A 12,900-nucleotide genomic window follows, 5' to 3' on the forward strand; every position below is an offset into this window, starting at 1 on the left:
AACTTATCTTGGGAATGAAAATATGTCACTTGGGGTTTTTACTCTAATTAAATATACGTTGTTATTTTAAAAACTATCACAGTGCGTGGTCGTAAACATATAGTGCAAACACCATATCAGCATTTTTTCCCCCTTCTAACTATTCTGTCTTTATTGCACGACAAGCAGACGCACCTGTCTCTGTCGCGTGGTAGCCGTTTTTTTTCACTTATTTCACAGCACGGGCGGACACCCTGATCTCAGACAGTTACAGTATAGCCGCTTCGCGCTAGGCTAGCCAGATAAAAATGGATTCTATACGGTGAATCCCTGGCATCGACTCGTGTTCAGGTAAGCAGGAAACAACCGCTCCCAGTTACTGAGCTAATACTATAATAAGGGCGCGCACTGGTTCGGTGACTATGCTACTGTCGTCATGTTCATATTTTGTCTCACTTCAAATCCAAAAGATGAAATGTAGTTTATTCATCAGTTTGTCAACGTATCACCAGACAATACTGTTATTGTAGCGGTTGCCTGGAGGAAAGAAGAGGTACCTCTCCTTGGAGACTTCCCGGGATGCAAAACTCAAGCGCAAGACACAAGAGTGGAGTGCAACACTGCTGCTGTCTGATTGGCGAACCGTCCATCGCTTCATCTTTTCACATTAGTTCTACCCGACGAAGCTCTAACCAGGTCTATTGCAACCAGGACTTGACCACGAGACATCTAACTTGTAGAGACAGTAGGCTAATATTTGTCTCGGGTTTGTTTAGTCGGAAAAGCCTATTATTTAAGAAATAGGCGGACGCCCTTTCGGTGGTGCTGAAGATAGGACTTGGCTGATCTACGAGTGAGGAGAATCAGTACACGAACCCACACTTATCTGCCCCGTCTTGTCAGCTTTATGATATCAGGTGCTTTCGCTAAGGTAAGTTTATTCCCATACGTATCTAGATAATATTTTTGTCATGTCAGTTACGTCATAAAACATAACTAGGCCAACTGTCTTCAATCCTATAGTAGTCTGGGTTGACGTCTCACCTGTATTCAGTCAGTCAAGTTTTTGTGTTCTTGTTGAAAATGTTACAGAACTTCGTTACACATCATATTGATAGGCTACATTGATACATGTAGCGTATTTAGTTATTATTGAAATATAAAAACTTCATTAGCACATATTTGCTTGATTTGTTTATTGTCTCACTGTCTCATACCTTTTCCACTAGATACCACCGCCACAAAGTCAAAATTGCCAATATCGTAAAAATGTATGAAAACCAAAATGTGCTTTCTGCTATTCATTTAAGGTTAGGGTTAGGCATAAGGTTATCAGTGTGGTGAAGGTTGGGGTTAGGTTTAAAATCAGATTTTTAGAAGATACAGTGTAGAAATAGGGGGGGTTAGGACTTGTGGCTGTGTTAACTAGTGATGACTTGTGGCTGTGTTAACTACAGGTGACAATTGGGCAACTGTATATACATATGTATATACAGTTGCCCAATTGTCACCTGTAGAGACGGTCATCACTAGTTGATATATATTATATATATATATTGTTAATACAATTGTTTTTGTGCCACTACAGTAGACCTATCTCTTAGCCTACTTTTGTGCGAGAAACGTTTTCCTACACATTTCTGTGTGCCTTTGCTCATAGGACTCAAACAGTGGATTGCAATGACCTATAGGTTTCATCAGCACATTTTAGAGGTGACATAATGCCCATAGCCTAGTTACAGTGGATAGATGTGTTTGTTGAAGAAATGATCATGCTCTCTCCTCTGGTATCCATCATACAGCACCATATATTGATATTGTACCTGTACCATGCCATTATTGGCATTAGTCAAGCAGATAGTATTCTTCTGCTCCTCTTTGCCCTGGTTCTCCTCTCCCAAAGTTTGAAAATAATGAATGCTGCCACTGTCTTTCCCTCATTTAGAGTCATGCCTAGTTGCTCTTTGCAGACTGCCATATCAAGCATGCATTATTCAATTTAAGTGGTCAGTGAATGAACTCAAATTGTGTTCATCCTAATTATACACTGAGTACATGGGGAAAGTATCCCATTATTCATACTGCGATTCACAAGTCTCAGGTTAGAGCGGGCTAGGTAGACTGACTGTAAATATTTTCTGTGATGAATGACAGAGCATTCTTATTATGTTTGGAATATTCTTTTCACCTTGTTTTGTCAGATGGGAAATGGCATATATTACATTGATGTCTGTGTTTAACTCCACTTTCAAATGAACCACGATTCTGTTCAATTTCTCATTATTACCAGATGCACTGAGGCAGACAGAAATCGGAGAATAAATACACTCCCCACCATTTTAAACGTAAGAATGTAAAATAACAAAAAATGGTAATTAAAAACAAACATAAGCCAGTCTCCAACAGCACCTGCTGCATGCATGGTAAAGACAAGAATGTGAGTGACAGCAAGGTGTGGTTATGGGCCTGCTTTACAGGATCCAAGGGACAATAGACTTGAGAGGATCAGCTTTATATTGTGGATTTGTGTAGGTTCAAGTGCCTGTGTGGATAACAGACGTGGATGACGTATAGAACGTTTTGTGTAAGCTTCATTTACTATTGCATTTTGTATCTGACCTACAGTATATGTGGCTCAGAGATGCCCTATGGAGCTGACCCAGAGGATGTGGCGGATTATAAAGGTGATGGTCGCAAGGATCAGGTGTCAGTATTAACTGCAGTGCAAACTGCAAACCCTTAAATAGGCAAACATCACTTTATACTTTATGACAAAGAGTGAGTGAGTTCAGCATACTGGGTTCCATTTGTTCTCCCCTCCTTGCTTCCAAAAACATGTTATGTTTTGTGCCAAAAAAAGAAGCTCTTGGTAATTGATGACGAAGGTCAGTGATCCGTTCTTTGGCAGGTTCATGTTTTTCTCCCACAAATCTATGACTTTACTGCTAGGTGCTCTGCTGAACACAGTAGAAACATATTGGGGAAAAGAACACACACGATTGCTGTGTTTACTAGCTCTGAAAAAGTGACCCAGTCAATAAGCATGGGTATGACACATTGTAGAAGATGTCATTTTAAATTATTATAATCATCTGTTAGGCTACTCCAGCTCTTACTGATCCCTGATAGATGCAGCGTATTCAATGGCTTTTTGAGGACCTCAGCTTTCTGCCGTCATTGGGGTCCTTTTGGGCATCAAGATTTAGGCCTCTGTGAAGCCACTCTGTACATTTGCTGATTATAGAAACATTATGTGGTATATTTGTGCAGTATTGTGTCATTTGTTTTTTTGTAACAGGAAATTAGTATGTCAATCATGTTAAAATGGCCCCCAACCCCTTTTCACTTGGTGCCAGAGAATGCAGGTGCTGTCCAACTAGAGAATAAGGCCCCTTTTGAGGTGGTGTCCATGTGACTGAATGCAATGGCTTCTGTCAGCGGCCAGGGTCATTGGACACAGCAGAGCTTTGACATGTACAAAATGTGCTTGAAGATGCTGTGCTCATACTGAGGCTGGCAGAGGCCCAGTGAAGCTGGGACATAGCACAGATGGCTCTGCAGTGACCAACGGCTCCTCGGAACGGAGGGAAGAGCGCAATCCAAGCCCAGCTGGAAGCTAGGGATGCCTTACTGTGGGTGTGAGTGAGTGTACTTGTGTGCACGGCCGGCGTTATGGGCGGGCCCCCTACCATATCTCCTTGCCTATCCAAATAAAATATTTAAATATTGATTTATTTGACCGAGATAAAGCATCTGTGAGCGAAATAGAGCCCCCCTGTCTCAATATGTGTAGACCATGTACAGTATCTGATCCTGTCTAGACCAAAAGAGTATGGATTGTCATACCATTTCTGTCCAGACAGCATCAGATATATGGGCTAAATATAGTAATACAGAGGGGCGCTGTTTTGCTCACTCAGATGCTTTCGTCGGTCAGAGAGTTTCAGCAGAGGCGAAGCGAGAGGGCTGACAATCTCCAAAATCTGTCCAGAATAGGCTTAATGCATTTCTATGGGCATAATATGCAGACCTAAGCTTGTCGCTTGCCTTCCCGCCTTTGGGACAACGACTCCCGTTGTTAGGGCAGAGAGATGAGCATCTCGTCATTATATACAGTTCTCTGGTTTCAGCCTCATGTGAATTGGAAAGGTAAGTTGGCAGGTCCACAGTGCACTGTTAGGATACTGGCTTCCCTTAAAGTACATTGATGTTTTGCCAAAATTATATAATTACTCCTGTCTCAATAAAAACATTTAAAATACTTCATCAGATAGCATGACTTAGCCACAGAGGATCATTAGCTTCTTTAAAAACATAGCTGTGTAGGCCTATGCCTATTTGGGAAGCCCACAATTTGTAATGTCTACCTGATTGAGTTGCGGCTGTCAGTGAAAAACATCTAAAATATGCGTGACGATAATGTGTCTTGAGTATAATTTAATATGTTGCAAGAAGAAGAAGGGGAGGGGTGTGCAGCGAAGATATGTTGTGTCTATCTTCAGAATGAACACACTCAGCTCTCCAGAATGCACTCAGCTGTCTCTCATCAATTCTTGCGCATTCACTGTTTCATTCGGTGAATTGTTTGCCCTTTAATTGCTTAAAAAAAAAAAATCTGGATTACATCTGTCACCAGTAGGCCTAGTAAATGTACCGTTAATTTGGTTACATTAATTTCTGTTAATGCATTTATTAATTACAGTCATTTACCATTCTCATTCTCGGAATGGAAACGTTGTTTGCGGAGTTCACAACCTGCTACACTTGTGATAAACACGTTTTGGTTTATTTCATAACCATTACAAGTGTTGTCAATCTTTTCATTGTCTTTTGTTTGAAGTGCTCCATGAGCAATGAGCATGAGTCTGGTTTCTCAGGAGTGCCTGAGCACGCATAGAAATAGGCCTACCTAATCTGCTGCGTGTAAATATAAGAATGTGCCCATTAGGCAATGTCTGATTGTCTTAACTCACCACATCCACCAGTAATAAGCTTAGCTTCTCAGTGATTGTTTTCACCTCACACGTTGTCAACGAAGTCTGTTTTTTATTAACATCCATTGCGAATGATAGTTCCTCAGTATTTAAAAAATCTTTCCAACACTCCCGGCCTCGATAATCACCAAGCCTCAGAGTGAAAGAGCAAAATATCATGATCTGATGATCCCATATATCCAGTGGAAATGTAATAAAAAAACTGCTGTTTGTCTCGAGCTCACTGGTGCGGGGAAACTATGAGGGTCTGGAATAGGCTAGTTGACACAATGTTGCAAGTTAGCTAGCAACAGCTTCTGGCCGGACCCAGTTGATGATTTGATACAATGTTGTACTTCACTAGCGATAGCTCAAGTCAAGACAGATAGAAAAGGAGGCAGACAGGCGGAGTAGAGAGATTAATGTGATTGAAAGAACCAGAATTTTCATCAGGAGATTTTCTACTGTTTTTATTTGTCGGCTTTAGGTTTATGTATTTTACTTAGTTGACGATGCTGCATTGGCCTATGGGCGATCTCTGAGTTCTATTCACTCATTTCTCTAGCCGCCAATGGGCCACAGCGTATCAATGTGTCATATTGCAGAGGCTGATGCTCTCGCCTTAGTTACATTATTACTCTTAGAATTTTAGAATCTTACTTCAGATCTTTATGATTAACCGAGTGAAAATGATTTTGAAAAACTGGAACGTTATTATTGAAGTGAAACTGTTCCTTGAAAATGCGCATATAAAAAGGACCATAACTGTCACGAAGATGGATAGAAATGGTAGGATAAATTGCAAGCATCCCCAAACTTGAAACTCAGGAGCTGCCTATGGGCTTTACTATAACACCCATAAAAAAATGGTGAACGCACAAATCATTTATTTTACCTTCATTTAACTAGGCAAGTCAGTTAAGAACAAATTCTTATTTTCAATGACAGCCTAGGAACAGTGGGTTAACTGCTTGTTCAGGGGCAGAATGACAGATTTGTATCTTGGCAGCTCAGGGGTTAGAACTTGCAACCTGGTTACTAGTCCAACGCTCTAACCACTAGGCTACCCTGCCTAGTGGAGGTCCTGTGAAAAAACGTGCCGATCTATGGATATCCAAGGCCCATCCACCCTGCTTGTGGGTGTTATAGAAAGAGAGACTGTGTGCGTGTGTGGGCATGTGTGTGTGTTTGTCAGAGCAATTACTCCTCACACCTGTTAGTCCCTTATGGAAAAAATATATGAATTTCACTTGTGAACAAGTGAAGTGTTCAATTTTTTTCCCATGTGTGATCTTATGTGAAGTTAATGTGATAACGTGATATCATGTAAAGCAACATGTGATAACATGAAACTACACGTGTTACCATGTGATCACATGTGAGGTTTTCCAAAACCATATGTTTTCACATGATTTCACATAAAAAATGTATGTGAAATCATTACATTTTTCTGTAATTCACTTACTTTCCCTTTTGCTTTCCAAGCTGAATCTGCAGTTTTTGTTACTATAGGATTTAATATAATATACAGTAGATCCTATCAGTTACTACCAATGGGATGTATTGAACCCATGGTACTGTGTAGCTAGGTGACCCTGGACTGGGGGAGGGGGGTTTGGATCACTTTTGATTTTGATTAAGGACAGTGATTTAGTGCGTAGGCAGTGGCTTGTGCGACATTACAAGATCTCTCTCTTTTTAAAGAAGAACCACCTGAGATCCCAATGTGGAGCAGGAGCGCATGACTACAAACACACAGTGGCTTCAAAGAGCTAACCTTCCTTCGCCGTTTCCATTTGGCAGGCCGCTAGAGAGCAGGGTGGGAGAGAGAGAGAAAAGAAGCCTGCTCTTTTCATTCCGACACATCTGTTCCGTGAAGGAATAAGAGCATGATCTGCACTCTGATTACAATGAATTATTCCTCACCCGGTTGTAAATATGTGTTCGCTTGAACACTGAGCCTCTTTCAATGCCAAGAATCTTCGCACTCCATACAGCGCAGCATCACCAGGCAACACCCATGGCCTTGTCGACTGGTTTGGAGCTGGAGAATCAGAGACACCAGTTGAGTTTACTGGGTAGTTCTTGCAGTCGAATTACCAAAGCGCCCTCTAGTGGCCTCATGGGTGGAATGTTATTAATATTTTTCATAATTAATAAACATTATTATAATTTTTACGCCAGAAATCTGGTGTTTCCATGTCAAATGTTTTGTTATATTTCAGTCTTCTGTGATGTATATAAAGTGCAACATTGGGATGCAAAGCCCTTGTCAAAAAGGTGCACTATAAAGGGAATAGAGTGCTATTTGATGGCAGCCTGAGTCTCAAACAGGAAGTGGATGAATGTGATATTGGTCCATCACCTCTAATGGGAACAAAAGGTCATCCCTTAATTATTCATTTGGGATGTCAAACAATCCGCAGCCGCTGTTATTTAGAGGAGGAGATCCATTGAATAATGCAGAGGGAGGATTCTCTTTCCTCCTCCAAAAAAAGAGGCACCCACACTCGTTGGTTTGGATGTTTTATAGTAGAGCCTTATCTTTATGCTAGAGCCCGCTGTCATTTTAGACCGACCCGACCTTCACTGTCACTTCTGGTGAAACTTGGGAGGGCATAGAAGGTGACATGTGACTCGTGTTGTTTTTCTACATATTATAGTGCCTGTTTACAGAGTGCTCCATGCAGGGAGAGAACGATAATGCATTAAAACAGCTGAATCATTATGGTTGTCTTCCCACTCCCCCTATCTGTTGTGGTAGACTACCCTTGTCAATTGCTTTTAAGCAGCTTTCTTAAGATGTAAGGGGTGTTTATTGCAGCTCAAGGAGCAAAAGGAGATATTAATGCTATTAAAGTGCATTAAAGTGAAGAATGGTGTAATGTGAGTCGCTACCGTGGGAAGAATAGCTGGGAGGAAGCAGAGAGGATTCAGACGAGTGTGGGGGAGAGTCTGCAAATGTGCTCTTTGTTGGGCATGAGAGAGATAGAGAGAGAAGAGAAGCAGAGAGGGGGGTGGTGGTGGAGAGAGAGGCAGATAGAGAGCGGAAAAGAGAGGCACAGAGAAATGAGAAAGAGAGCAAAAGAGAGAGGCAGAGGAGAGAGAGAAAGAAAGAAAGAAAGAAAGAGAATGACAGAGGGAGATGGAGAGAGAGACCATCTCCAGACCGTTCTCTGAACATGCAGAGATGCACATGTAGAGTACGTGACTCTGTCACGGATCCCCCCGGTACTGCTGCTCATTCTGTTCACCAGCTCTGGAGGTCGACGTCACCCGCCTTCTAGGCTGTACTGAACTGTGTCATTACGCACACCTGGTTCCAATTCCTCACTGATTGTGTTTGTATAAATGTGCCCTTTGTTTCCCCATTGGGCTGTTGATTATTGTTCCCATGTCCGTTGGTCTTGCGAGTACCTATGCATGTTTTGGCATTGTGTATTTGTCACGCCCCGATCTGTTTCACCTGTTCCTGTGATTGTCTCCACCCTCTCCAGGTGTCGCTTATTTGTGTTTCCTGTCTCTCTGTGCCAGTTCGTCTTGAACGTTTAGTCAAGTCAACAACAGTGTTTTTCCCGTACGCCTTTCGCTATTCTCCTTTTTCTAATCCTCCCGGTTTTGACCCTCGCCTGTTTCTGGACTCTGTACCCGCCTTCCTGACCATTCTGCCTGCCTTGACCACGAGCCTGTCTGCCTGGACTCTGATCAGGTTTTGACCTTTGACCAGTCCACGACCATTCTCTTGTCTACCCCTTTGGATTAATAAACATTGTAAGACTCTAACGATCTGCCTCCTGTGTCTGCATCTGGGTCTCGCCTTGTGCCTTGATAGTATTACGGGTCTCGTCCCGTGTCGTTCTACGAGCTTTACCCTCGCTCTTTTGTTTGGGTACATCCCTGTATTTTGTATACATGCTTGTTTTGGGTGTATTAAAAACCCAGATGAAGTATTCCTGCGCCTGTCTTCAAATCCTTTATACCAGCGTGACAGACTCTCAGGCTGCAGAATGGAGGAGGCAGTGGAACCACATTGATTTGGGAAACAAACATACCTACACTGAGTATACAAAACATTAAGAAAAGCTGCACTTTCCATGACATAGACTGACCAGTTGAATCCAGGTGAAAGCTATGATGCCTTATTGATGTCACTTGTTAAATCCACTTCAATCATTGTAGAGAAAGGGGAGGAGACCAGTTAAAGAAGGATTTTTAAGCCTTGAGACAATTGTGTATGTGTGCCATTCAGAGGGTGAATGGGCAAGACAAAACATTTAAATGCCTTTGAATGGGGTATGGTAGTTTTGTGCAGGTTTGTGTCAAGAACTGCAATGCTGCTGAGTTTTTCACTCAACAGTTTCCTGTGTGTATCAAGATTGGTCCACCACCCAAAGGACATCCAGCTAACTTGACACAACTGTGGGAAGCATTGGAGTCAATATGGGTCATTATCCCTGTGGAACGCTTTCAACACCTTGTAGAGTCCATGCCCCGACGAATTGTGGCTGTTCTGAGGGCAAAAAGGGGGATGCAACTCAATAATAGGAAGGTGTTCCTAATGTTTGGTATACTCAGTGAATTTTTAAGATCAAATTCAATAGGAAGACAATCTAGTAATTGGAATAATAAAATGTTCATAGCAGTGAGTTTCCGGGACACAGGAAATCTCTTTACTCCCTGTTGCCCTAATAGAACACCAAATGATCAATACATCTCTATAATTAATAATGTACTTCAGGAGGGATGAGTTTTTAGGGCTACATTACTGGATACTTCAGCTCAGTCTGTCAACCAAGAGAACATCTTTTTAATGTATTTCCTGCTAGAACCAGTACTTGACTTGGAAGGAAATAGGTGCCGGTACTCATTTTGGGTGCCGGTAATGTTTATATTTATGTGCAGGAGCTCCACAATACTTTTGAGCTAATATTCTATAATAGGAACAGGAGCTCAAGCAGTAGAACATTTGATGTGAGCCCCTGCCCAAGTCAAGCACTGGCTAGAACTGAGGTAAGATTGAAAACCAACCCGACACAAACTGTGGATTGTTTGTGCTTGCCTGCAGAGTAATGCAGGCAATTAAAACAATACTTTTTAAAGTACTGGTAATTGTTTTCTTGCCTTTGCACTAGGCTTTATCTAAAGAACCTTTCGTAAGAACAGTACCTAAACTCTTAGAAAAAAAGATGCTATCTTGAACCTAAAAGCGTTGTTTGGCTTTCCTCATAGGAGAACCCTTTGAAGAACCCTTTTTGGTTCCAGGTAGAACCATTTTAGTTCCAAGTATAACCATTTTGGGTTCCATGTAGAACGCTTTCCACAGAGGGTTCTACATGGAACCCCAAAGGGTTCTACATGCAACCAAAATGGGGTTATCCTAAGAACACTTTTGGAACCCTTTTTTCTAAGAGTGTATTGTACCTGTACAGGTTTCATTTGTCTGTGGTTTTAGCTACAAGGTAAGGTATTAGTTATGCAACTGATCAATTGAGAAATGAAAACATTATTTTGGTTCACTGCTGGGGATGCTCTGAGAGATCATTGTGGATTTTGTGCCAGTCAGTATTTCTCAGGAAGATAATGTCCTTATTCCCAGAGTTTGACGTTGCTGTACGGTAGCTAGTGACAACGCTCGTTTGTCTTGGCCTTGAAATAAAGGTGAGGATGAACTGGGGAGCGGATTTGATCTGCGTGTCTCTGTATAGCTAGGGAGCCAGGGATGTGTATTGCTATATTGCTGCTCAGGGGGATGAACATATTCCTCCAGGCAGACAAGGTCACCGTTCGGAGGCTGAGGGCCGAGGGAGGATAAAGGCAGCAGGCAGGGGCCAGGTGCTCTGTGAGTTAGTTTGTGGATGGATGGCACTGTGCCTAGAAAACAGAGCCAGGGAGCTAGGGAGCCAGAGCCCAGCCTGCCCTCCGCTCGGGACTCTCCCTCCACCCCTCCTCTGTGGGGCTCTGAAAGCATTGCTTAACTCCTGTGGAACCCAACGCCCAGGTATCAGGGTGTTGATCAATTAGGCAACTGTGTTTCAGCACAAGTTAATTACACAAATGTATTCTGCACTAACGCTTGTCAAGTTATTAGCTGGCAGTGTAGCGCTATTCAAGCCATTTCATCCATTCTGTGATACAGACACCGGTACACTGTAGCCGGGGCAACCTCAGCGAGTGAACTTTTCTCTGAGAGAGCTATCAGCTGTGTTATAAAACAGAGTGAAAATAGAGTACAGGTTACTTTAACAGCAACCATTAAAATGTAGTCACAGGTTTATTCAGTTGAATTGTGACACAAAAGACCAGGTTCATGCAGAAGTGTAGGTGTGGCAGGTGGTTAACAGTTGTGGTTTTATTGAAATGCATTAACATTTGAATACTACATTTGACATATTGTATTGTCAACGTGTCTGTCTCTGAAAGCTAGATTAACAGAACATCTTACTACAGATGGTGGGAGGTTCACTGGAGACGACATCGTCCAAATATTATTCAGTATCGCTCCTTAGAAGCCAGAAAAATGACTCAACCACAGCTTTCGTAGATAGAGATAGCAACCCACTGGGCACACACTGGTTGAATAAACATAATTTCAATGAAATTACGTTGAACCATGTGGAATATATGTTGAATTATCTGTGCCCAGTAGGAAGCCCTCTCTCTAATTATTATTATTTGTATTTGTACACCCTCTCACAAGTTACTAATGTTAGGTTTGTGTAATGTGACATGAATTTTTGTAGTCATAATTAAGCTTGTGATTGTCGTAGGGCTATTTGTATTACTGCTATAGCTTGACTGAACTGTTGCGCTCTCTCTCTAGATATATAGCACCTTCTCTAGTGTTCAATGTGTAGTATATATTCTGACCACACTTAATATTTATTTGTTTTCTTTATTTATTTGGATCCCCATTAGCTTTTGCAGAAGCATCAGCTACTCTTTCTGGGGTCCACAAAAAACACAAAGTATTAAAACTATCAAGTTTCAGGTAAGACCCAAGTGCAGACTGTGTTGAAGTAACAATGTTTATTGCAACAACAGGTCAAGGTAGGCAGGGGTCGATAATCCAGAGTAGCGGCAAAGGTACCGGGCGGCAGGCTCAGGGTCAGGCAGGCAGGCTCAGGGTCTGGCAGGCAGAGTGGTCAGGCAGGCGTGCTCGGAGTCAGGACAGGCGGGGGTTAAAACCAGGAAGGCGGAGAAAAGAGAGTCTGGAAAAAGCAGGAGCTCAGACACAAACCTCTGGTTGACTTGAACAAACAAGACGAACTGGCAACAGACAAACAGAGAACACCAGTATAAATACACAGGGGATAATGGGAAATATGGGTGACACCTGGAGGGGGTTGGAGACAATCACAAAGACAGGTGAAACAGATCAGGGCGTGACAAAAACACTGATAAACTGATAGACAAGGACAGTCACACACATTTTAAATACAATGATATACAAATAATACAACTACAAAATGTGTGTGTTAAAGTGTGTCTGTGTGTGCTTGTGTTTGTGTGTGTGTCCCCTCACAGTCCTCGCTGTTCCAGGAGTTGTTGTTTAATACGTTTTTTAAAGGTAATTTTGCTGTTTGCTTGAATAATTGGTCGGGAGTTCAATGCGATCATGGCTCTGTATAATACTGTGCAGTAACCAATAACAAGTAATAAAAGGCTAAGGTACATTTTTATGAGGTTATGAAGGTAGTTTTCCCATACATTCATTAATTCCAAGCCTTGGGAAAAATACATGGGACAGATATATTCAATTATCAATATTTACTGCACGCCTCAATTAGAAAAACACACCTTGTGAATTAATTCTACAAAATTCTCCAGCGTTTCTGCACTATTAAATTAATAAACAAGAACTTGAGGCAGTGAAGGGATCACTCTGCTAATTCAATCAGTGTTTCATTTACCAGGTAGTTTAATTACCAACCAATCACTGCCCTCTTTG

The 12,900-nt window shown here is 41.9% G+C and overlaps 1 protein-coding gene across 1 annotated transcript in view; it reads left to right on the forward strand.

Moving 5' to 3' along the window:
- Positions 1-222: 222 nt before the first annotated feature.
- chst8 (carbohydrate sulfotransferase 8) overlaps positions 223-12,900 on the forward strand; it is a 215,015-nt gene continuing 202,337 nt past the window's right edge. Inside the window, exon 1 of the mRNA XM_021586533.3 lies at positions 223-910. The gene's annotated coding sequence lies outside the window, so the exon portion shown is untranslated. The remainder of the gene's footprint in view (positions 911-12,900) is intronic.

The sequence above is a fragment of the Oncorhynchus mykiss genome, chromosome 26, assembly GCF_057628025.1.
Source record: "Oncorhynchus mykiss isolate SJ-2025 chromosome 26, ASM5762802v1, whole genome shotgun sequence".
Classification (NCBI taxonomy): Eukaryota; Metazoa; Chordata; class Actinopteri; order Salmoniformes; family Salmonidae; genus Oncorhynchus; species Oncorhynchus mykiss.